The following is a 23039-nucleotide window of genomic DNA, read 5'->3' as shown; positions in this document are numbered from 1 at the left end:
CCCAACTTCTTAATAGATGAGGGACATAACTCCAGATGTTCTGAAGCCATTGCTTGGCAGGTTTTCTGTTACTTGCAGCCAAAAAAATTCCTGGCCTTTTGATTTGGATACCGCAGGGGTATGAAACAAAGAGAAATTAATTTTCAGTTGAATGGATTAGGGAGAAATAGGCAGAGAAGCATGTAACTTAGGCCTTAACAGTAATTTGTATTCTGAAGGCTGGAGAAGAAATTCTAAAAGAAAAGGCCATCAGTACAACAATGATGATGCTGATAATGATAATGACAGCATCATTTATTTGGCATCTACTATGGTACCAGTGGTGTTCTAAGACTCTACACATATACTATCTCATACAATACTCAAAGCAACCCATCAGGAGAGATGTCATCATGTGCGTTTTGCAGAGAAAAGATAACTTCAGAGGAGTGAAGTAACTTTCCTCTCAAGTTGACGAGGCAAAAGTCAAGCTCTGCTGTGACTCTGCCACCTTTGTTTATTTATTTTGAGATAGGATCTTGCTTGTCATCCTGGCCGGAGTGCAATGGTGCAATCATGGCTCAGCCTGGATCTCCTGGGCTCAGGTGAGCTTCCCACCTCAGCCTTCTGAGTTGCTGGGACTACAGGCATGTACTACCACATCCAGCTACTTTTTGCATTTTTTGTAGAGACTGGGGTCTCACTGTGTTGTCCAGTTTGGTCCCAAACTCCTGAGCTCAAGTGACCTGCCCACCTCGGCCTCCAAAAATGCAAATATTCTAGGTGTGAGCCACTGTGTCCAGCCTGGAGCCTTTGTTCTTAACACCTCTTTATCTCCAATCTGAGAATATGTCCCAGATAAGATGGTATCTAATTCAAGAGCGGAAGGGTAAATACGAGTTCAAGGGGCAAAAGTTGGTGGGGAGAGTTAAAGAGAAAGCACCAGACACGACGTGAGCACGTGCTTTTTCTTTACAGCACTGTTGGAAAGGGGAAGGATTGGCCATAACCTAACTTCCCATCAAAGGGTGAGCGGGTATATGCAGCGAGTGCAGCCACACGATGAGTGTCATGCAACTGCACTAGAGGTCTGTTAGTCCGTTCTCACCCTGCTCTGATGAAATACCTCTGATGAGACTAGGGAGTTTATGAAGAAAGGAGGTCTAACTGACTCACAGTTCCACATGGCTGGGGAAGCTTCAGGAAATTTACAATAATGACAGAAGGTACCTCTTCGCAAGGCAGCAGGAGAATGAGTGCCAGCAGGGGAAATGCCAGACGCTTTTAAAACCGTCAGACCTCGTGAGACTCACTCATTGTCAGGAGAACAGCACGGGTGGGGGACAGCAGCCATGAGCTGATTACCTCCACCTGGTCCCGCCCTTGACATGTGGGGATTAAAACTCAAGATGAGATTTTGGGTGGGGACACAGCCAAACCATATCAAGATCTCACAGAGACTTCTCTTCTGAGGTGTCTATATAAGCGGTTTCATCTTCTCTGCATAAGAAGATGGTCACAGTGGACGAATCCAGAAAGCTCTCCAGAGTAGAGTGAGAAAGTGAGGTGCAGAGTAGCGTGTCATCAACCTACATTTTGTGTACAAAGGGAGGGGGAGACAGAGCCTGAGGGTCTACTTCTGTTTGCTCATATTTGCATCAAATCTCTAGAAGGAGGAACAAGAAACTAAGCCACTACGTGTTGGGGACGAGGAAGGGAGCGTCGTTGCTGTCCAGCATTTACGTTCTGAACCACAGGAATGCTTGCCTCTTGGAAAGTTAACCATAAATAAAGGTTAGAGGGAGAAAGCACAAGGCAGTGGGGGGAGCTGCCCAGAAGCTGTCAGCAAACCTGGAAAGTGGAAGTGGGGTGCATGGAGGGAGGTGGCCAGCTGCAGGGTGAGAAAGATGTACCCAGATTACAAGCTTGGCACTATAAATTATACAGAGTGCTGGGGACCAGGATACTCTTTTATTTGTTTGCTTGTTTTACTTTTTATTGTGGGAAATTTCAAACATGCACAGAAGTAAAAATAATAGCATAATGAACCTCCACGTGCCCACAATTGAACTTCAACAATTACCTGCGAATGGTCAGTATTACTTCATTTATTCTACCTCCCTTCCCCGAAAAAAAAAACGGAATTTTTTTAAAGCAAATCCCAGACACCACATCATTTCATCTATAAATGCGTCTGTACGTACCTCCGCGAGAGCTGTTTTTCAGATGCAAGCTCAGAATCGTAATCGCATCTGAAAAAATTCCAGTAATTTATTACTATTGTGAACTATCCAGCCAGTATTTGCATTTGCACAATTGCCTCCTAAGTGAGAGGCCAGTTCAGGACCCAAACAGGCCCACGCCCCGCAGTTGGTGGACATGGCCCTGAAGCCTCTTTGGGTCTGCAGGTTCCTTGCCCTGTTTGTTCTGTTCTTTCCTCCAGGAAGAAGTCAGGCAGTTTGGTTTCATTCCCCTGCACGTTGTGTGTTCTCTTGTTCCACAGGCTCTTCATAAACTGGGGGATCCAGAGGCGTAGCCCCAGGTCCCCAGTCTTGTCTTTCTCCTTTTGCAAGATGACTTCGTGGAAGGCTCTGCGCACCCAGGGTTCCGCTCCTGGCTCCACCCCGGGTGCAGGATACCTGGCGCCTCTCTGCATGGTGCTGAGATCCATCTGTGGTTTCCTATGTGGCTGGTCCCACAGCTTTGGCAGAAGAGAGTGTGAACAGATTTGAATTTGAGAAGGTCCCTTGTCCCTACCACATGAAGAACTCAGATTCCACCTCATCCTCAGGACTTGGGAGTAGGGGCCGCCCTTCTAGGCCTGGCTTGAGGAAGTGGGTGCAGGTTCCATGTTTTTTCCCGTTGCTTTGTTTAATTACTGCTTTTCTTTGTTCTTTTTTTTTTTTTTTTTTTTTTTTTTGAGACGGAGTTTCGCTCGTTACCCAGCCTGGAGTGCAATGGCATGATCTCGGCTCTCCTGGGTTCAGGCAATTCTCCTGTCTCAGCCTCCTGAGTAGCTGGGATTACAGGCACATGCCACCATGCCCAGCTAATTTTTTGTATTTTTAGTAGAGACGGGGTTTCACCTTGTTGACCAAGGTTGGTCTCAATCTCTTGACCTTGTGATCCACCCGCCTCGGCCTCCCAAAGTGCTGGGATTACAGGCTTGAGCCACCGCGCCCGGCTTCTTTGTTCTTTTTGAGATTTAACTCAAAACTGCCAATCATGTCCATATGGTGGAACTAAGCAAAGAAGGGAAACACAGTCCAGCAGCCTCATTTATATTTACCCTTTTTTTTTTTTTTTTTTTTGAGACGGTGTTTCGCTCTTGTTACCCAGGCTGGAGTGCAATGGCGCGATCTCGGCTCACCGCAACCTCCACCTCCTGGGTTCAGGCAATTCTCCTGCCTCAGCCTCCTGAGTAGCTGGGATTACAGGCACATGCCACCATGCCCAGCTAATTTTTGTATTTTTAGTAGAGACGGGGCTTCACCATGTTGACCAGGATGGTCTTGATCTCTTGACCTTGTGATCCACCCGCCTCCCAAAGTGCTGGGATTACAGGCTTGAACCACCACACCTGGCCCATATTTACCCATTTTTAAATAACAAAGACTATCTCTTATAGCTGGAAGGAGGAGTCTGGGAGCGCTGCACTGTGGCTTCTTGCAGAGCAAGCATCTTCCTTTGTGTTCAGCCTGCCATTGGCTCTTTTCTTTCCAAAATCCACTGCTGTTATGGGATACCTGGGATGTCACTTTTCTGGCTGGAAACCTCTGGCTGGTGGCACCTTTTTGCCCGAGTTTGGCCCAAACCCACTGGGCTCCTTCTGCCCACTCCCTACAGTCAGAAAGCACTGGTTGGTTCATCCTCACAATTGTCAAAGGTGACAAATAGCTCAAAAGAAAAGCTTCATTGATTCTGAAAAATGAAGCCAAGGATCAGCAATGTTCCAAGCAAAAAGTCAAAACAGATGACTTCAGTCTTCCATTAGATCAGTCCACTCAGTCAACTCTTGTTCAGAATCTCCAAAGTTATCAGAAGCCTGCACTCAAGGACTATAATCCGTCTTTTGAAGAGGATCAAAACAAGACAACAATTGTCTGTGGATATCAAAATGTCCCAGGGTAGTCACAGTCAAAAACACGATGGACAAAGAAATTTGGTCACCTCTGTGGTCTACAATAACTTAACACAATAACCTTAATTATGATTGAAAGCACATACTCAGACATCAGAATTTTAGAAATCCAATATCATTTTGAAAGACATATTAAGATTATTCACTAAAATATAACCTGAAGGTGATCAAACTCCACCTTATTTCGACAATTCTATGGGACTGAACATGTCAAATAATCCTGTTCACCTCTCCTTTGGATGTCAGAAAAAAACAATTCTGAAGCTGAAATTTGATTCTGGGGAGCCTATCAAATATATTAAAGGTCTAAAACACTTGACATTATGAACTAGAATTCCAGGTTACCATAAGTCACTTATTTAGCCAAAATGACTCAAAAAAAAAAAAAAAAAAAAAAAAGGCAAAAACCTTTGTACATTAAGAGCGAAGACTTAGCTTTCCAGTCTATCTATCTCTTGTCTTTCCCTTCTTTTTTTCGGTAGTTTATTCGCAAGGCAAACAAAAATCTTTCATCATCCTTTAACATTACCTGAAAATCTTAATCAGTTTGACCATGAGCTGAGATTCTTCAAATCCTTTTGTAACGCTTTACAGATCTCTGTTAAAGAGCAGGCCAGTACCTTAAGAAGCCCTTGTAGTGCTTTTATCCTAATGTTCAATTTACAGAATAATCTAATAAAACACTTTTGAATTTAGTCAATATGTTCATACACAGAATTCTTTTTCAAGATTAATCTTTAAAAACCTTCCATAACTTGTTTAAACCTTTAGCTTTATCTTATCTAATTTAAAACAATCCTTTAACCTTTGAAATTAGGCAAAAATTTACATTCCTGTGTCTTCTTATACTCTTTTACTAAAGACACACTTTACTTTCCTTACAAACCTTGCATGTAAATCTCCTTTTAAGTAGTCTTGAATGGTGACTCTTGGCAATTTTTGACGTTGGTGTAAAACCTGGCAAGTTATTTTAATTATGTACTAGGTGCAGATAAGGTCTGACTCGTTCTAGCATGGATGTGGTTAACTCTATAAGTCCCTAGGCCCTACCAAACTGTAAAGGAGGAAAGTTGAACAATTTTCGAAAACCAAACAAGCAGTTTGTAACCATTAAAGCATTTAGCAAACCTAATACCTGACCTGTGTAATTTGGACCATATGTCTACATTTTGAAGACATTGTATTGTTCAAAGATGAAAGTCATGTGAACTAAAAGGCATTATTACAGCTTTATCTTTCTTTTGAAAGATTTGATCTAGGCGCTTATTTTTCTTTAAGCCGATCAATTAGAGCTCTTTTTAAAAATGTGTCACACCTGACACATATATAACCACACAGAGAGACAGAAGAAGATCCAGTAGTTGTAAAGTTTTTAATTTGCCGATCTCCTAATTGGATTGGCAATCTCCTAACTGGATTGGCAATCTTCTAATTGGATTGGCAATCTCCTAATTGGATTACTGGCCTTGGGGTGGAGTCTTTCAAGAACCAGGACTAGGAAAACAGGTAGTTTCTAAGCCCTAATAATTAGGCATAGTTGGAAGACAAAAACAGATTTTGAGAGGGATGCATCTGCCTCTAATCCCTGGATTTCTGTGAAGAAAACAGGGGTTATTTTTCCAAAACAGGGTCAGTGGCACCTCCTCCATTTTCCAAGGGGTCCTGGGCCATCGGAAGTTATTGTGGGACCTCACATGTGTGCCGTAAGAGTGGCAAGACAAAAATGAAGAAAAACAGTTCAGTTGACTGATAAGAAAAAAACCTTTTTCCAGAAAAACAAGATCCATGAAGAGAAAAAACATAAAGGTTTTTGTTGTTGTTGTTGTTTTCTTTTTTTTGAGACAGAGTCTCGCTCTGTCACCAGGCACCAGGCTGGAGTGCAGTGGTGCGATCTCGGCTCACTGCAATCTCCGCCTCCCGGGTTCAGGCAATTCTCCTGCCTCAGCCTCCTGAGTAGCTGGGACTACAGGCGCACACCACCATGCCCAGCTAATTTTTGTATTTTTTTAGTAGAAACAGGGTTTCACCATGTTGGCCAGGATGGTCTCCATCTCTTGACCTCATGATCCACCCACCTCAGCCTCCCAAAGTGTTGGGATCACAGGCGTGAGCCACCGCGCCCAGACACATAAAGGTTTTTAAAACATACCTATACCATCTTTAATTAAGCTGATCTATAGCTTGGATGCCCATCTTTAATTAAATTGACTTTTAATCATAGAGGTCCTTTTAACTCTTGGCTATGCATGGTGGCTCATACCTGTAATCCCAGCACTTTGGGAGGCTGAAGCAGGCAGATTGCCTGAGGTCAGGAGTTCGAGACCAGTCTGGCCAACATGATGAAACCCTGTCTCTACTAAAAATACAAAAAAAAAAAAAAATTATCGGGGCAGGGCATGGCGTGGTGGCATGTGCCTGTAATTCCAGCTACTCAGGAGGCTGACGCAGGGGAACTGCTTCTTTTATCGTGGAAATTTTCTTTTCTTTTCTTTTCTTTTTTGAGATGGAGTTTCGCTCTTGTTACCCAGGCTGGCGTGCAATGGCGCGATCTCGGCTCACCGCAACCTCCGCCTCCTGGGCTCAGGCAATTCTCCTGCCTCAGCCTCCTGAGTAGCTGGGATTACAGGCACGTGCCACCATGCCCAGCTAATTTTTTGTATTTTTAGTAGAGACGGGGTTTCACCATGTTGACCAGGATGGTCTCGATCTCTTGACCTCGTGATCCACCCGCCGCGGCCTCCCAAAGTGCTGGGATTACAGGCTTGAGCCACCGCGCCCGGCCCTATCGTGGAAATTTTCAAATGTGCACAGAAGTAAAAAATAATAGCATGATGAACCTCCATGAGGAGGGAGGTGGAGGTTGCAGTAAACCAAGACCGCAGCATTGCGCTCCAGCCTGGGTGACAGCGCGACTTCGTCACACACACACAAAATGAAGTCCTTTCAAATCTCTTATTACCTGACCTTAGCACACCAAATGGCCAGTAATTCTAGCTTTTGAACTCACGGAGGGCCAGAGGATACAGTGATTTTTACCATGACTCTTGACATGGTAGAGGAAAGACCTGAGACGCCCCTCACCATCATGCATCCTGGGGACTCCGAGGTTCGTGAGCCTGCCCGGTGGCTATTTGAGCCTCTGCCTTTCCTTCTATTTCCTTTCCCTTTCGTGGACTTCCTCCCGGTCCCTATTGTAAATGACTGAGGTGGCCACTTTTAGGAGGTTCTCTAAAGTACCATCTGGTCCTGTCACCTGTTTCTGTAGTGTCCTCCTGATATCAGGGGCCACCTGTGTGATAAACTTATCCTTCGGGATTAGCTATCCCTCGACTGAATCAGGAGCTAGAGAGGTGTGCTCTACCAAGGCCACGCGTAGCCTTTCCAGGAGGGCAGTGGGATTCTCATCTCACCCCTGGTCGATCCTGGCTCTCTTGGAGGAATTGAGAGGCTCAGCCCTAGTTCTTCGAAAGGCCCCCAGGGTGCATGCTGAAAGTGTTTCCTCCTCCATTCTCCCAGTACATCATCAGGGTCCCATGTAGGGTCCTCCAACGGTACTGCAATTTTTCCGATCATATAAGTCGCATTCCCTTCCCTGGTCCCATATAAGATACAAAGCTCGTCCCACAAATTCTCCGCCACTTGCAGGGTGGCCTTCTTTTCAGTGGTCGTCAGGAATTGATTCAAAAGTAACATGACATCCTTCCAAAAGAACTCAAATACTTTGGTTAAGTTCTGGAAAGCTTCTATATAGCTATTAGGGCTTTTTTTCCAAGCAAACCTGCGAAGATCCCCCTTAATTTGCCTTCAGTCTTGTAGCGAAAAGGGGACCCAGACCTTAATGGGGGCATGTTCACCAGGCACCTGTTGTAGGGGCAGCTGAGACTGGGACCTGCCTAAAATGAGGATTCCTAGGCTGGGGCAAGCTTGAGAGAGAACCTGGATAGGGAGGAGCAGAGGGGGTTGATTCCCCTGCTGGAGGTGCTCCTGGGGTTTGCTTCCCTGGAATTGCCCCTTGCAGCCTCTCCTGAGATGGCCGGTAGGAGGGCTGAATCAACCCTACAGCATCGGCAAAGGTCTGGGTTACCCTGCAAGGCAAAGAAGGCCCGCACGTATGGGACCAGGGACCATCTGCCCTGTGTTTACAGAACAGCTTCCTCAGGCCACACTTCTGTTCTGTGCCTCAGGGTGCTTGGCACCAAGTTTTCAACCAAGGAAATGACAAGAACATTTTTGCCACAAATTTATATACGGATACCAAGGCACACTTGGCTTCTGTGCTACTCTTAACCTTCCATTTCAGACTTTTGATGATTAAACCAAATGCTCATTCAATCCAGTAACATATCTGGTTTGCAACAACAGCCTTAACATTTTTTTGTTTTTATGATGGAGTCCTGCTCTGTCACCCAGGCTGGAGTGCAATGGGGCAAGCTCAGCTCACTGTAGCCTTCTCCTCCCAGTGATTCTCTCGTCTCAGCCTCCTGAGTAGCTAGGATTACAGACCAACACCACCACCACACCTGGCTAATTTTTTTGTATTTTTAGTAGAGATGAGGTTTTGCCATATAGGTCAGGCTGGTCTCGAACTCCTGACCTCAGTGATCCGCCAGCCTCGGCCTCCCAAAGGGCTGGCACAGGCGTGAGCCACCACACCTGGCAACAGCCTTAACATTTAACATTGTACATAAAAAAGAAACAGGAACCTTGACATCCCAAAAGAAAGAACAATAGGAAAGACCAGAAGTCCCAGTGCTGACACAGTAACAGGTGGTCAGGGACTGGAGTTAGTCCAGTGGGCTTTGAATAAGGCCAACAGTAGCCTTGGCCAGTTACCCTCAGTTGCCTCAGGACCTCCTTCTGGTCCCACACAATGGCTAGACCTCTGTGAAAAAAAACTGGGTTCAAACAAACCCAACATCCCCAACATCCAAGGGTAAAGGGGTTTGACAGTATCCTCCCCAGCAAGCCTGTCCTCCATGCCCTAAGTCTGGCAGCCATGCTGGTTGCTTTTAACTGGCTGACAGAGGCCTGGTACTTTTCTTTCATTTTGACTACTGTGGCGTTAAGAGACTCTGAAAAAAAGGACAGAAAGAGTAACTCTGTTTTTACTCACCCTTCCGCAGATCCTGGACGAGCCCCTAAAAATGTTATAGGATCCTTGTTGTTTTTCTGGCCAGAAACCTCCGTAGCTGGTGGTGCCTTTTGCCTGAGTTTTGCTTGGACCCACTGGGCTCATTTTGCCCATTTGGCCTGGCAGGCTATGCCCGGCTCACATTACCAGCCTTGATCCTATGCCTGCCAAGGGCAAGCCAGGCACGGAGCGGTGAGGGGTGTGTGAGTGAATGAGCACAGGGTCTGACCACAGTGCACAGTCAGGCGCTGGCTGCGGCAGCAGGGCAGGCAGCCCCGGGTCCCAGCATGGGCACTGACTCTCTGTGAGGCTGCAGCTGGACCAGGTGCAATGCAAGCAGCTTCCATGGCTAAACCGGGGGACGCTGTGACGCCTAGAAGCTTGGAGACTCCAGGAGCTGCAGGGTCCCAAAGAGGGAGTTATAGCCCTGGCTCGGGGAGCTCCCAGGTCTGGGCTCTCTGAAGGTCTGCACTCTTCTCTCCTTCTCTTCACCCCCAGTGTTGCAAACAAGCATGTTTCAGCTCTGTTTGGGTTCTAGCTCTTTCAGACCTGCCATTGGTCCCACGTTCTTGTCCCACATCCAGGGAGAATGAGGTACATGGACAAGCGGAGGGTGAGCAAGGTGAAGAGGAGCTTTAGTGAGTGACAGAATAGCTCGGAGGAGGCCCTGGAGTGCGAAGCTCCTCTCTGCAGGCCCGTCATCCCACCGTTCTCTGAGGCTCTCAGCAGAGAGGCAACCCTGGATTGGGAAGCTCCGCTCCGCAGCTAGTTGTCCTGATGTCTGCTCAGCTCTGGCTGAACCTGGGCTTTTATGGGCCTCAGAGGAGAGCAAGTGTACACTGATTGGTCCATGGGCAGCCATGGGCAGGTCTGGAAAAGGCTTCACAAGTTCCCACTCTGGTCTATGGGACTGGCAGCCTGGCCCCTAGCCTTCAGACCCTCCCTAGCCTGAAGGTAGGGCCTCACCAGTGACCCACCCTCTTCTGCCCAGAAACCCATCTGCCTCCTGCTGCCATTCATGGTGGCCAAGCTGTAGGTGCCAAGGGGCACCTGCAGGCCAGCACTGAGCTGCCCTCTGCCCCCCGTTGTCTTCTCTCTTATGCTTGTCAGTGCCCAAAGTTTGGAGCTGGCTGAGGCAGCAGGAGGTGGGCGTGTCAGCATTGCACCGAGTGTGTGCACAGCTGCCAGGCCTTGCCAGTGTCTGGGCTCAGCCCCAACTTTGCTCCAAGCTCGAAGTGGGCACCAACAGCGGAGGGAGCCTTCTAGAGCAGGAGGAGCCTTCCCGGGCCCCCAGGAGTACGAGGATGCCTAGGTCCACAGCAGTGGTTTGGGTGACTGCAGCTGCACCTGGAATTGCGGGGGAGTTCCCGCCTGCTCCATGGAACAGGAGGCCCGGTCTGCAGCTGCAATGTGGGTAGTTGTGGCTGACCCAGGGAGCTCCTGCCCCTGCCCCCAACTCAGAAGGAGCAGGGCTTCCACTTGTCTTAGGCTGGGCCAGCTCCATGGCGTGTGCAGTCCCAGCTGTGCCTCCCTGCTGTAGCCAGTGTGATGGCAGCGGCTGCTCCAGACAGCCCACTGCTGCCATCGCTACAGCTGATAAAAACTGCTTGCACTCTCAGGCTGCAACGTAAGCCAGCAACTTCCCAGAGCAGAGAGATGGGAGTCAAACATGCCACCACACAAGGAGCAACATTTTGCAGAGCTGGACACTGGAGCACAGTGCATCCTTCTAACTTCTTGGCATTGCATGGGTCCCTGCAGTGGTGAAGAGGGCCGGCAATACCTGAATCAGATGAGCAGCACTTTCTGGGCCACCATATTGAAGGTCATGTCCTTTAGTGGCTAATGCACAATCATTCTCTTCCAGCTGACCATGTCGATCAGCCACACCACCATCTAGCACACTGAAGAACATCTCAGGCTCACCCGCCTTGCACACCAACTTTATTCCAGGCTGTTCCTTGGTGCTAGTTTTGTTGAGACTCACATGGAAGCTGTCATCCCAGGGTCCATGGGCATCCAGCGCCCGTCCATTGTTCCTGCTGTGGAATTTCTGCGTGCGTGGCATGGTCAGTCACGGCACCTGGTAGGGCTGCTGCGGGAGATGCAGGGCGGAGGTGTGAGGGACGTCGCTGATGTCCGTCCCGCTGGCGTTTAGGATGATGTCTCCCGGCAGTAGCTGGCCGTCTCTGGCAATCACCCCATCATGATAAATGTGTTGGATAATGATACGGTCCAGTGGGGTTTCCCCGCCTCCCACCAGCGGAATGGAGAGGCTTTTATTGGGATCCCCTTGATTGATCTTGATGGTGGTAATTTCTTCATCTGGGATCAGGTGGTACAACCTTGAAAGACTTCAGGGGCCGTGATGTTTTCAGAATTTTCCTTGCCCTGGTCAGCTCGGTTGATAACCGCACTCCCACTCTTTGTCCTTCGAAGAACACTCAAAATTCAATTATTTTTTAAAAAGACCTGCTTCTAATTGTCACTGATGACCCTTACTGCTGGACAGCTTCCTCCAGGGTTGTACCAGTTGCTGGATTGCTTGAAGGACCATGCTTTCATTGGGTTGCTCTGGCCAGAGTCCCCGGGGCTGATTGCTGGCTGACTGTCCTCCGCCAGGCACATGGTCAGGGTTGTCTAGGCCAGGCTTGTCTGTCATTAAGGAGACGGTGACAGCTGCAGAAACCTCTGGGGAGGATGCCGTGGCTGTGAGGCCCACACGGTCGTCTCGTCCGCCATCTCGGGAGCACCTCTTCTTGTCTTTCGTCAGGCCAGGATGGGAGGCCGTTTTACGGAGTCAGTGTTCCCGATGATGTACAGCATCGAGGCGACACAGAGAGAAGTGATCGTTTTCAACAGGGGAAGTCAGAGTGGCTGCAGGGGTAGAGAGAAGAGGAAGTATTTGTGAGATTAGAGAGAAAGAGTGGACATCACGTGGTCAGGGACCGGCTGAACAGCCGAGGGGACTGGCAGGCCCGGCAACGTGGCCTACCAGCCCCCTCTGAGGTCACAAGGTGGGAGTGGAGGAGGGTGAGGTGGAGAGGCAGATGGCAGGTCCTGCTCTGGATGCAGGGAATCTGAGAGCCCTAGGTGTGGCCAGGAGGGACATCTAGTGGAGGTTGGCTGGCCAGGGCTGACTTCAGAAAAGAGGGTCCCATGATGGGAGGCACTGACAGCTGTGACCGAAGCTCAGGGAATGAGTCAGATCTCCTGTGGCTGTGGGAGGCAAGAAGGAGAGGGCCCCCAGAGAGTCGCTGGCGATGGGCAAGAGGCTTTGACGGGCCCTGGCAGAAATGCACCCAGGAAGGGGCGAGGCCCCAGGGACAGAGAGGAAGGTCTCATTGCCCAGAGTGGCCAGTGTTAAGTGCTGCGCATCGGTCAGGGAAGTGGCTGACCATACGTGTGTGGGACCTACCCATGATGCGACTGGTGGGGTCCTGGGGAGGACAGTGGCACACTGCTGAGTGACCCTCCACAGAGAGAATCCCAAAGAGAGACCTAAAGGGCACACACCAAAACAGCCCACCTCGGGCAAGACCACCATATGGGGGCAGATCAGATAGTGGGGACCTGGAGACGAGGCCCAAGGAGCCCGGGGGGCCTAGCCATGGTGTTTCTTGACCCAGGTGCAGGAGGCACAGGTGTATCCAGTGTGAGGACATCCTGTGTTCCATGATCTCCAAGGAGAAAAAAGAAATAAAAGATTTTTTGAAAAAGGACTGCTTTGTCCTCCGTACGCATGTTTGACTTTAATAAAAACGTACTTTAAAAAACAGTCCACTCTGGGGCCAAGTGCAGTTGGTGCATACCTATAATCCCAGCACTTTGGGAGGCTGAGGTGGGAGGATTGCTTGAGCCTGGGGAGATGGAGGCTGCAGTGAGCCATGATTGCACCACTGCACTTTCGCCTGGGCAATATAGAGCGAGATCCTGTCTTTTAAAGAAAGAAAAGCCAACTTCAGAGGCACCCAGTGGCCTCTAGACAAGCTCCACACCCTGGGCAGCCCCTTCCTGCCCTGCCCCCACCTCCCACCCCAGCCTCCTCTACGCCTCCACTCCTTCTGCCTGGGACATCTTCCTCAGCCCAGGCCTGTCCACGTGGCAGGCTCCTACACACCCCCCGGAGCCCTTCCAGGCCTAACCCAAGCAGAGGGAGGCCCAGGCCTTAGCGTCATCTGACTCTAAGGAATTGTGAGGGTGAAGATAGATCCCTCCTGCTTCACTACGCGCCCTGCCTCCCCTCCACTCTGGCCCCAAAAGGGGAGACGCCTGCGTCTGAGCTCACTGCGGAGGTTTGTCATGTTTTGGCCACACGTCAGGCTGAAAGACGTGGGAAGAGCAGGGGCTGGAAGTTTTTGAAGACCATGATCTCTAGGGAACGGAGTTGCCGCTTGGCTCACGCCTCCAGGTCCTCCAGGTCTCAGCGTCACTGTCATTTCCTCTGGGAGCCCCTCTGGCTGTCACCAGACCAGGCTGCTGACTCCACAGGAACCAACAGGGATCTGGAAGCTGGGGTCAGGCCCTGCTCCTCCACTCTCTGCTGCCGTCAAGCCTCAGAAAGTTCTGTCACCTCTCTGGGCTGTTTTCTCATCCAGTAAATGTGCCTTCCTATCAGGTTAGGACGGGAATTAAAGTCACTGAAATCCCATCTTCCACACAGAACTGGGATCTGAGCACCTCTCCCCTTCTCCTCTGGCCCAAGCCACCTTCCCACTCCCTGGACCATCACCATCACGGATCTCCCTGCTTCCTCCTTGCACACAGCAGCTGGAGGGATCAGATCACATCCCTCCTCGGCTCAGAGCCCACCAGCGACTTCCCGTGTCCTCTGGAGCAAAGCCCTGGTCCCCGCAGTCTCCCAAAGGCCTTACCCAGATGGTGTCCTGTTGCCTCTCACTCTCACTCCACAGTAGCCATAGCCAGCACCTTGCTGTTCTTGGAATGTGCCTGGCCCACCGCTGCCTCAGGACCTTTGCACATGCTCTTCCCTCTGCCTGGAACACAGTTCCCCCAGATGTCTGGGGGCTGCACTCTCTCCACATCTTTGCTCAGATGTCACCTTCATGAGCTTTTCCACGACCACCTACTCGAAGTGCAGCCACCATTGCCCTTACTCGGCTTTGATTCCCTCTGTGACTCTTACTGCACCTGCCACCAAGGATTTCACTTAGTTGTTCATCATCTGCTCCTTTCCACTAGAACAACAGCTTCTCATGGCAAAGATTTGGACTTTTTTCCCACTGGCACATCCCCAGCACACGGAACAGAGCTTGGCATACAGTAGGGACTCGATGAGGGCCCTGGCTGGGTTTATTCCAACGGCTGAGGGCCTGTGCCGTACCAGTTACTAAGGATCCGAAAATCACTTCTAGTCGGGAACCTCTATGTGGATCCAGGCAGCCTTAGGTTTGCAGAGCTGAGAGGATTTAGCACATTTGGGGATCAAAGGCAGAGAGGGATCCCTTGCCTCTAAAACAGTGGTCCCCAACATTTTTGGCACCAGAAACTGGTTTCGTGGAAGACAATTTTTCCACAGACCGGGAGTGGGAGGGGGATGGTTTGGGATGAAACCGTCCCACCTCAGACCATCAGGCATGAGATTCTCATGTGGGGTGTGCAGCCCACAATAGGGTTCACACTCTTTTGCGAATCTAGTGCCACCGCTGATCTGACCGGAGGCGGAGCTCAGGCAGCAACGCTCCCCTGCCCACTGCTCACTTTCTGCTGTGCAGCCAGTCCCTAACAGGCCATGGGGGTTGCCTGCCCTAAAATATCTTCTTATTTGGTTGCTACGAGGCTCCAGACTGAAGTGCAATGGCCCGATCTTGGCTCACTGCACCATCTGCCTCCTGGGTTCAAGCGATTTTCCTGCCTCAGCCTCTCTAATGGCTGGGATGACAGGTGCGTGCCACCATACCCAGCTAATTTGTAGTTTCAGTAGAGATGGGGTTTCATCGTGTTTGGCAGGCTGGTCTCGAGCGCCTGACCTCAGGGGATCCTCCCACCTCAGCCTCCCAAAGTGCTGGGATTAACAGACACGAGCCACTGTGCCTGGCTGCTTCTCCTTTCAAATGAAAATATTCCGATGCCACTGCTCTCTGGCAGCTTGACAGGGTGATTCTGCGGATCTGGGCTGGGCCTGGCTGGGCAGCTGTGGCCTCCAACAGGATCACGTGCTTGTCTGCCATTAGCGGAGGTCAGCGGCCTCTGGCTCCCCTCGGAGCCTGGTCCTCCAGCAGGCTAGCCCGGGCACATTCTCATGCCAATCACAGGGTTCAGGGGTGTGGGAAGGGTTTGGGGGAGGGGGAGAGAAAGAAGCTGAAAAGCCTCCTGAGGACTAGGCTTGGAATTAACACACAGTCATTTCTGGCACCTTCTATGGGCCATAGAAAAGGGCTGAGTCGGACGGAGGGGAAAGAGATTCTACCTTTCAGTGGGAGGAATTATAAAGTCACACTTACTGTGAGTGGTTCAAGGTCAGAGATAAGCAGATCTCCCACGTTTGTGTCTTTCCACACGGCAGGCTGTTTTTGTTGCTGCTTCAGTCATAAAAGCCACCAGCTCCATGGAGTTCCCAAGGAGTAGGAGACAATTTTTAGGACTTGGCATCCACACAGGCTCAAGCCACTCCACAGATCAGTCCGTTCTGCAAGCCATACGTAGGGTCCTTATCAATATATAAACATTATAGATTGAAAGTTACACATCAAACAAAGTAACAGTATGAGAAAAGGTATAGGAGAAGGGTTAACAAGCCAGTCCAGGGACAGCAATGTGAACAAAAAGAATATTCTGGCCTGGCTTGGGCAGCCCAGCACTGTCACAGTTTTGCAAAGAGTCTTTGATGTGGACAGAGTCTTCAGTGGCAGATGCGAGGTGCTTACCAAGACGGTTGTTTTGAGCGGTGGAAGTCTGGCTCTTTTTATGGCCACAGGGTCCTCTGGCGAGGACAGACAGTGGATGCAGTCTTTATAGATCAGGCAAAACATCTGCTCCCTGTTGGCAAAGGGCCTTACGAAATGTAAGATGCAGACTTCTTCTATGATGGAATTATGTCAAGGATACTCTATAGGACATTCAAAGGAAATGGAGACAGGTTGCGGATGGAAAATTGGGGCCATTTTGGGGTCTGAATCTTTAACACTACCGCCAGTGTTTCTTTTGAATTGAGGATGAGTAAGACAGCAGTGGACTAAGAATCTGTCTCTAGGTTCATTTCCCATCTCCTGGAGCTTTGAGGTGCCACGTCAGAAGCCTAGCTACTGGGCTAAGAAGGTCATGCAGAGGGGCCCCAAGGAGCCCAGTCTTTCAGCTACCACCTAAGGTCTCAGGGACTCTCTAGACACACACCAGTGGCTAGCTAAGTACCCCTGAATGACCCCCAACCACAGCCATGTGGAACCAAAAGATCTCCTGATGGAGGCTCGCCTGCCCAAATTCAGATCTAATCAAATGGTGCTATTTCAATCCACTGCATTTTGGGATACAATAAATCACTGGAGCTGCGTATTGAGCCAGGCTTGTCTCACGCCAAGATCTGCCGCCATGAAAGGACCCGACTCCCAGAAGATGACAGGCTTGGTTTGACAGCAAGGAAGACGCCCCTAAAAGAAGTTTGGCATAGCCTCACCATTTGAAAATGAGAAAAGACAGTCACTCTGCGAGCTCATGACAATGCCAGGACCTCTGTGGCCTGTCTTGGGCTGGCGCATCACTGCTCGACGCTCTGGGCATGCACACCTGAGCCTTCCTGCACCTGGGCGGTAGGCATGATGCATTCAAGAGCGCCATGCCACCCCACCCAGGGCCCGACTCCTCTCCCCCATGGGCCTTTTCAGCAACTTAGAGCAGCCTGCCGGAACACATTGCAGTAAAGGTCCATGGGCTTCCTGCCTATCAAAAATACAGCTTTCTGAACAGGGCTTATTATGCGATCTTCCCAGGAGACGTCATTCGTAGCGTAAATGGCTCTTGCCTTGCCGGAAGTGAAGGTGAAGCAGTGACAGGGTCATGTCCAGAGTGAGTAATTATTGGTTTTTTGTCCTTGTTCCTTCTTGTCCAAATTACATCCATAGTTTGTAATGCTTTTGGTTTATATTCAAAGAAAATGCAAACGCAGAACACAATAGAAAGTGTGCCGTGACTCAGATTGCCGTGCCCCTTCCTGTCTGCCCAGCAGCCTGGATGCTGTGGAGCCCTTGTGCAGAGCCCGGAGCTTTTGTCTGAGCCGTGTGGTGGCAAAGCTACACTGTGACTTCGTGTGGTTTGGGCTCCCTGTGTTTGCCAAGCACTTGTGTGTTCCCTCTCTCCACCACCTCACAGTGACTCAGCACTGTCCTTATTTTAACTATGGCTGTTTTCAAACCGGTGATACCTACAAAGTCACAGTGGACAAGCTTTTCCACTCTGGTTTCCCTGCAGAGTAAGTCCATCCTGCAGGTATATTCAGTTTGTTCTGCAAAGTGTTTTTAAAAAGGGGGTGTCAAACTAACAATCAGAATTTCACCTAAAAACAGTGGCAGACACTGATGTTTGCCAAGCCAGAATCTGTTTTTCCTGATTCTTCAGTAAAAAAAATCCTGATTTTTAGATAAGGCAGCAATGTGCCCAACTAAAAGACTACATTTCCCAGCCTCCCTTGTGGCAAGGTGAGACCATGTGCCTCAGTTTTGGCCAATGAGATGAAAGACACAGCAGGTGCAAGGGTCGGGGTGGGGCTTTCATTCTTCCCTCCTTTCTTCTTCGTGCTGCCTGGATAAAAACAAGTGACCATTTTGAACTCTGAATTGGCCTTGATGATGGAAGCCACTTGCTGAGAATGGCGCAGGAGAAAGGGAGAAGAACCTAAGTCCCTGTAGATTCCAAGAAGCCACAAAACCAGCCGTGAACTGCCTACCTCCTGACTTCTCCGTAAGTAAAAATGCAGTTCCTGCTTACCTAAGCCACTGCGATGGTGGAGTTACTGTTTAGGAAGCTAACCTAATCCTGAAACACCGCTTCTCTTGAAAACTCAAAATATCTAGTGATCTGAGCTTATGCACTTTTCTTCTTTCTAACAGCTTTATCGACATATAATTCACAGACTATGCAATTCATTGATTTAAAGCATGCCATTGGCCAGGTTCAGTGGCTCAAACCTGTAATCCCAGCACTTTGGGACCCTGAGGCAGGAGAACACGTGAGTCCAGAAGTTCAAGACCAGCCTGCGCAACATAAAAAGACCCCATCTCTACAAATAAGTTAAAAATTAGCCAAGTGTAATGGTTTCCCCCTGTGACCCCAGCTACTTGGGGGGATCACAGCTGAAGCGGAAGGATTACCTGAGCCTAGGAGGTGGAGGTTGTAGTGAACTATGCTCATGCTACTGCACTCCAGCCTGGGTGACAGAGACCCTGTCTCAACAAAAATAAATAAATGAAATAAAAATAAGGTGTAATGTTAAATGGTTTCTAGCATATTCACTCTTATCCCCACCATATATAGCACCGCTGTAGAATATTTTCGTCAACTCCAGAAAGAAACTCTATACCCATGAAATGTCACTCACCAATTCCTCCTAACCATACCCTCCCAACCCCTGGTGAGCACTAGTCAACTCTCTGTCTCTGAATTCGCCTATTGTGGACATTTCATATAAATGGAATCACCCGACATGTGGTCTTTTGTGCCTGGTTTCTTTCACTCAGCTTCATGTTTGCAAATTTCATCCATGTTGTGCCGTGTTTCACGATCCAAGAAATCTTAAGGCTGGGAACCACCCCTACCACAGAGTGCTTTAATGCTGTCTCATTTCGATCCACAGAAGAAAACAGTGAAATGGAGAAAGCAGGCGCCATCTTCTCCGCTTTACAAAGGAGAAGAAGACTCTGCTCAATCAAGTAATTTGTCTAGTTCCCAGCAGGCCCTCCTTTCAGAAGCTTCCCACCATACTGCCTCTGAAATGTCTGTTGCACAAAATACTTGGAGATTAACATTTTGTCCAAATCCTCAAGGTCTAGAAAGTTCTAGATCAACAATAAAGTGGTAGATGAGGAGACGTAATCCTTTCCTATGGCTGGAAGTTGTAGGACTCCCTCCCCTCCACAGTCGGCAGGACCCAAAGACAGAAGAGCAGGGGGAAGCAGAGCCGGACACACAGACCCCATAGGGACTCCTGGGTTCTGGGTCACGCTGGGCTGTTTGGGAGCTGCGACAAAATCTCTGTCTTGCTTTGTAGTGCATGTGAGGAAAGATGAAAATGTTGGTTCTATCTGAGGTTAGCAAATCAGCATATATTATTTCGGGACATTCAGTTCCATTGAAACCTCTGGAACATGGCAGCTAGCAGCCCCACAGCCCCAGAGAAAGCTGTGTCTTAAGGTGGAATCATCTTTCTTTGGCAGAGGGGCAGCCTTCTGTGACTTTTTCTAATTTCTGGGTTTTCTCAGACAGATAAACACCGCACACTGAGTCAGAGCCAGGAAACAGTCACCCGTTTCTAAGGCCTGGGAGGGTAGAGATGAGCAGGGACAAAAAGCTGAGGTGCTCCTGCTACTGGGGTGTCCCCAGGACAAGCCGGTGGATGGGCATGCTAAGCCTTCTCTACGACAAGCGCAGAAAATGTGAACAGAGTGCCCGTCTGCTTTTCGGATCTCTCTGGCAAGTTACTGTGGGGTGAGGGTGGGGCAACGCTTTGGGTTTCTGTTTCACATTGACATTGGGATCCATAATTGTGCCCATACTATTGTCACAAGCATGAGGTAAACCCAAAGTAGGAGGGAGGGAAACAGAAACCATCTGGAGCCTATTCTGTGAGGAGTCACCTGGTCGGCCTGGCTGGGGTGGTAAGGAGAGAGAGAGAGGAAACATGCTCAAGACTTGGTCCTCAGGGACCGTGGAGGAGGAGTTCCCTCTTCCAGGGGAATGAAGGGAGGCTTCCTGGAGGAGGTGCCGTCATGACCAGGTGTGGAAGCGTGGGCAGAAAATTTCCGTGGGGCATTCCAGACAGAAGGAAGAGCTTAAACAAACAAGGGTGCGGCTGACTTCTTTGTGAGAAAGGACGGTGGGAGAGGAATCTGGGAGAAGTAACTTTGCAGGAAACCTCAGTGGTGAGTGGTGAATATGTATGTTAATCAGGGACATGCAAATGCAGACCCAGGTGAGCTATCTTCTTACACCCAGTAAATCGGCAAAAGCTGAGAAATCTGACATGGCCATGGTTTGGCGAAAACTCCGAACAGCTCGCCCAGAGTTGGCGGGTATGTAATTGTCAGAAACACTTTGGGGAACAATGGAGCACTGTCTTGTCAAGTTGAAGGCTGCATTCCCAGGTGTACACATGCTTCGGGCAATGCCTGCATGAATGTTCTTAGCAATTCTCAGCAGCACCATCCGTAACTGGAAATACTGGAAATCACCCAAATGCTTACCGGCAGGTGAAGCGGTAGGTAAAGCCAGATTTAGTCACACCATGGAGTGCTAGACAGCAGTGAAAAAGGGTCAAGAGCCGCTCTCCCCAGACAGATGCTGGGTTGAGTCCCACCAGCAGAGACTGTGTTGTGGATCCAACCCTAAATCAGTCATGGCCAGAGGGACAGAATGTTCTAATTGCTGGATCCAGGCGGGGCTCCATCTTGAGGCTCCACTGAAACCCAAAAGGCTGGGCTGGGGTAAGAGAGGAGTGGGTCCCCAAAGAAAATGGGGGTACAGTAGAGGACAATGTTGGTGTCCTTCCCAGACTTCCTCGCATCATGGTTTTTTTTGTTTTTTTTTTTGAGACGATGTCCTGCTCTGCTGCCCAGGCTGGAGTGCAGTGGCACAATCTCAGCTCCCCGCCGTCTCTTCTGGGTTCAAGCAATTCTCTTGCCTCAGCCTCCCAAGTAACTGGGGTTACGGATGCCCACCACCACACCTCGCTAATTTTTAAAATATTTTTAGTAGAGACGGGATCTCACCATGTTGGTCAGGCTGGTCTCGAACTCCTGACCTCACCACCCACCTCGGCCCCCCGAAGTGCTGGGATGACAGGTGGGAGCCACTGTGTCCAGCTTCCTCACATCACTTTTTAACATGTCCTTGTGCCCAGCTACTGTGCACTTTCGTGCCTCGCTCCTGAGCCCCGGCCACCTCAGAGGAGAACCCCCACAGAGCCTCGGTCCCTGTTCTGCACTCCCTTGGGCAGCCTGTGCCAGCCTGAGCTGTGAGGAAGCAGGGCGGCTCCACTCCCTTCCCTCCACACAGGGCAGCTGAGGTGGAATTCACACCTGCGCGCTGGCTCTGTTTCAGGCCTGACCTAGGACTGTCCCTAAAATCTCATCCAGGGCTTTTCCCCCCCTCCTAGCTCTGCTTCCTTCATTCCCTAACAAGCTTTCTCCTCTAGGAGAATTTGAACCTTTGACTCTGTTTGTGGGAGAATCCAACCTAAGACAGGAATTCCTTTATTACAAGAGAAGTGAGCGGCGACTGAGCCACCAGCACGACAGATGGCAAGAGGAACAGCCGGGAGACCTGGAGCCTGCAGACTTGGATACATCTCCAAGCCTCTCTGGACCTCGGCTTCCTCATTCAGAAACAAAAGACGTGATGGGGCAGTTCACAGAAGAGAAGACTGTGAATGGCCAAGAAACACGGGCGCACGCAGACAGTGTCATGAATCATTGAAGAAACGTAAAACAGGCCAGGCACGGTGGCTCACGCCTCTAATCCCAGCAGTTTGGAAGGCCAAGGCAAGCAGATCGCTTAAGTCCAGGAGTTTGAGACCAGCCTGGGCAATGGGGTAAAACCCTGATTCTACCAAAAAAAAAAAAAAAAAAAAAAAAAAAAAAATTAGACAGGTCTGCAGCGATACCACCCGAAATGCACCTGATCTCATCTGATCTCGGAAGCTAAGCAGGGTTGGTCCTGGTTAGTACTTGGATGGGAGACCGCATGGGAATACCAGGAGCTGTAGGCTTTAAATAAAATAAAATAATTTTAAAAATTAGCTCGTAGGCTAAAAAAAAAAAATTAGCTTAAGGCAGCGTGGTGTGTCCCTGTGGCCTAGGCTTTAAATAAAATAATAATTGTAGGCTTTAAAAAAAAGTAGCTTAAGGCAGGGTGGTGTGTCCCTGTGGCCACAGCTACCAGGGAGGCTGAGGTGGGAGGATCACCTGAGCCCAGGAGATCGTGAGCCAGGCTGTGGTTGAGCCTCTGTACTCCAGCCTGGGTGACAGAGTGAAACCTTGTCTCAGGAAAAAAAAAAAAAAAAAAGTAAAACATTTTTTATCTGTCACAGGGCAGGGAGCAGAGCGAGTGTCATCCCCAATACTGACTGGGTGTGGAGAGAGCGCCTTCTCCTTGTTTGTGGATGGGAGCACAGATTAGTACAGTCTCTTTGGAGGGCAGTTTGCCAGTACCTACAAAAATGTTAAGTGAAAACACCGCATGTTCTCACTCATAGGTGGGAGTTGAACAATGAGAACACATGGACACAGGGAGGGGAATATCTCACACCTGGGCCTGTCAGGGGGTGGGGCTAGGGGAGGGATAGCATTAGGAGAAGTACCTAATGTAGATGACGGAGTGACGGATGCAGCCAACCACCACGGCACATGCATACCTGTGTAACAAAGCTGCACGTTCTGCACATGTACCCTAGAACTTAAAGTATAATAATTAAAAAAAAAGAAAAGTTAAATGGGAAAACCCTTTGACTCAGCAATTCCACTTGTATGAATTTATCCTATGGCAAAACTCAAGAATTCAAAGAAGTATGTAGAAATATGTTAATTACAGCACTGTTTGCAATAGAACAGTTTGGAAACAACC

The 23039-nt window shown here is 49.3% G+C and overlaps 2 non-coding genes across 2 annotated transcripts; one reads left to right on the top strand and one right to left on the bottom strand.

Annotated features, from left to right (window-relative positions):
- Positions 1-10980: 10980 nt before the first annotated feature.
- LOC101048113 (E3 ubiquitin-protein ligase LNX) lies at positions 10981-12051 on the bottom strand (the record flags this gene model as incomplete). The annotated part of the gene is made up of 2 exons (XR_005581363.2): positions 10981-11755; positions 11789-12051. It is a non-coding gene; the product is annotated as an E3 ubiquitin-protein ligase LNX (transcript).
- Positions 12052-22066: 10015 nt separating this feature from the next.
- Positions 22067-22185, top strand: LOC120367090 (5S ribosomal RNA). The gene has a single exon (XR_012514776.1). It is a non-coding gene; the product is annotated as a 5S ribosomal RNA (ribosomal RNA).
- The last annotated feature ends 854 nt before the right edge of the window (positions 22186-23039 follow it).

The sequence above is a fragment of the Saimiri boliviensis genome, chromosome 17 (genome assembly GCF_048565385.1).
Source record: "Saimiri boliviensis isolate mSaiBol1 chromosome 17, mSaiBol1.pri, whole genome shotgun sequence".
NCBI classification, from domain to species: domain Eukaryota; kingdom Metazoa; phylum Chordata; class Mammalia; order Primates; family Cebidae; genus Saimiri; species Saimiri boliviensis.
Note: the sequence above shows the minus strand (reverse complement) of the source record. Positions and strands in the feature narration are given on the sequence as shown.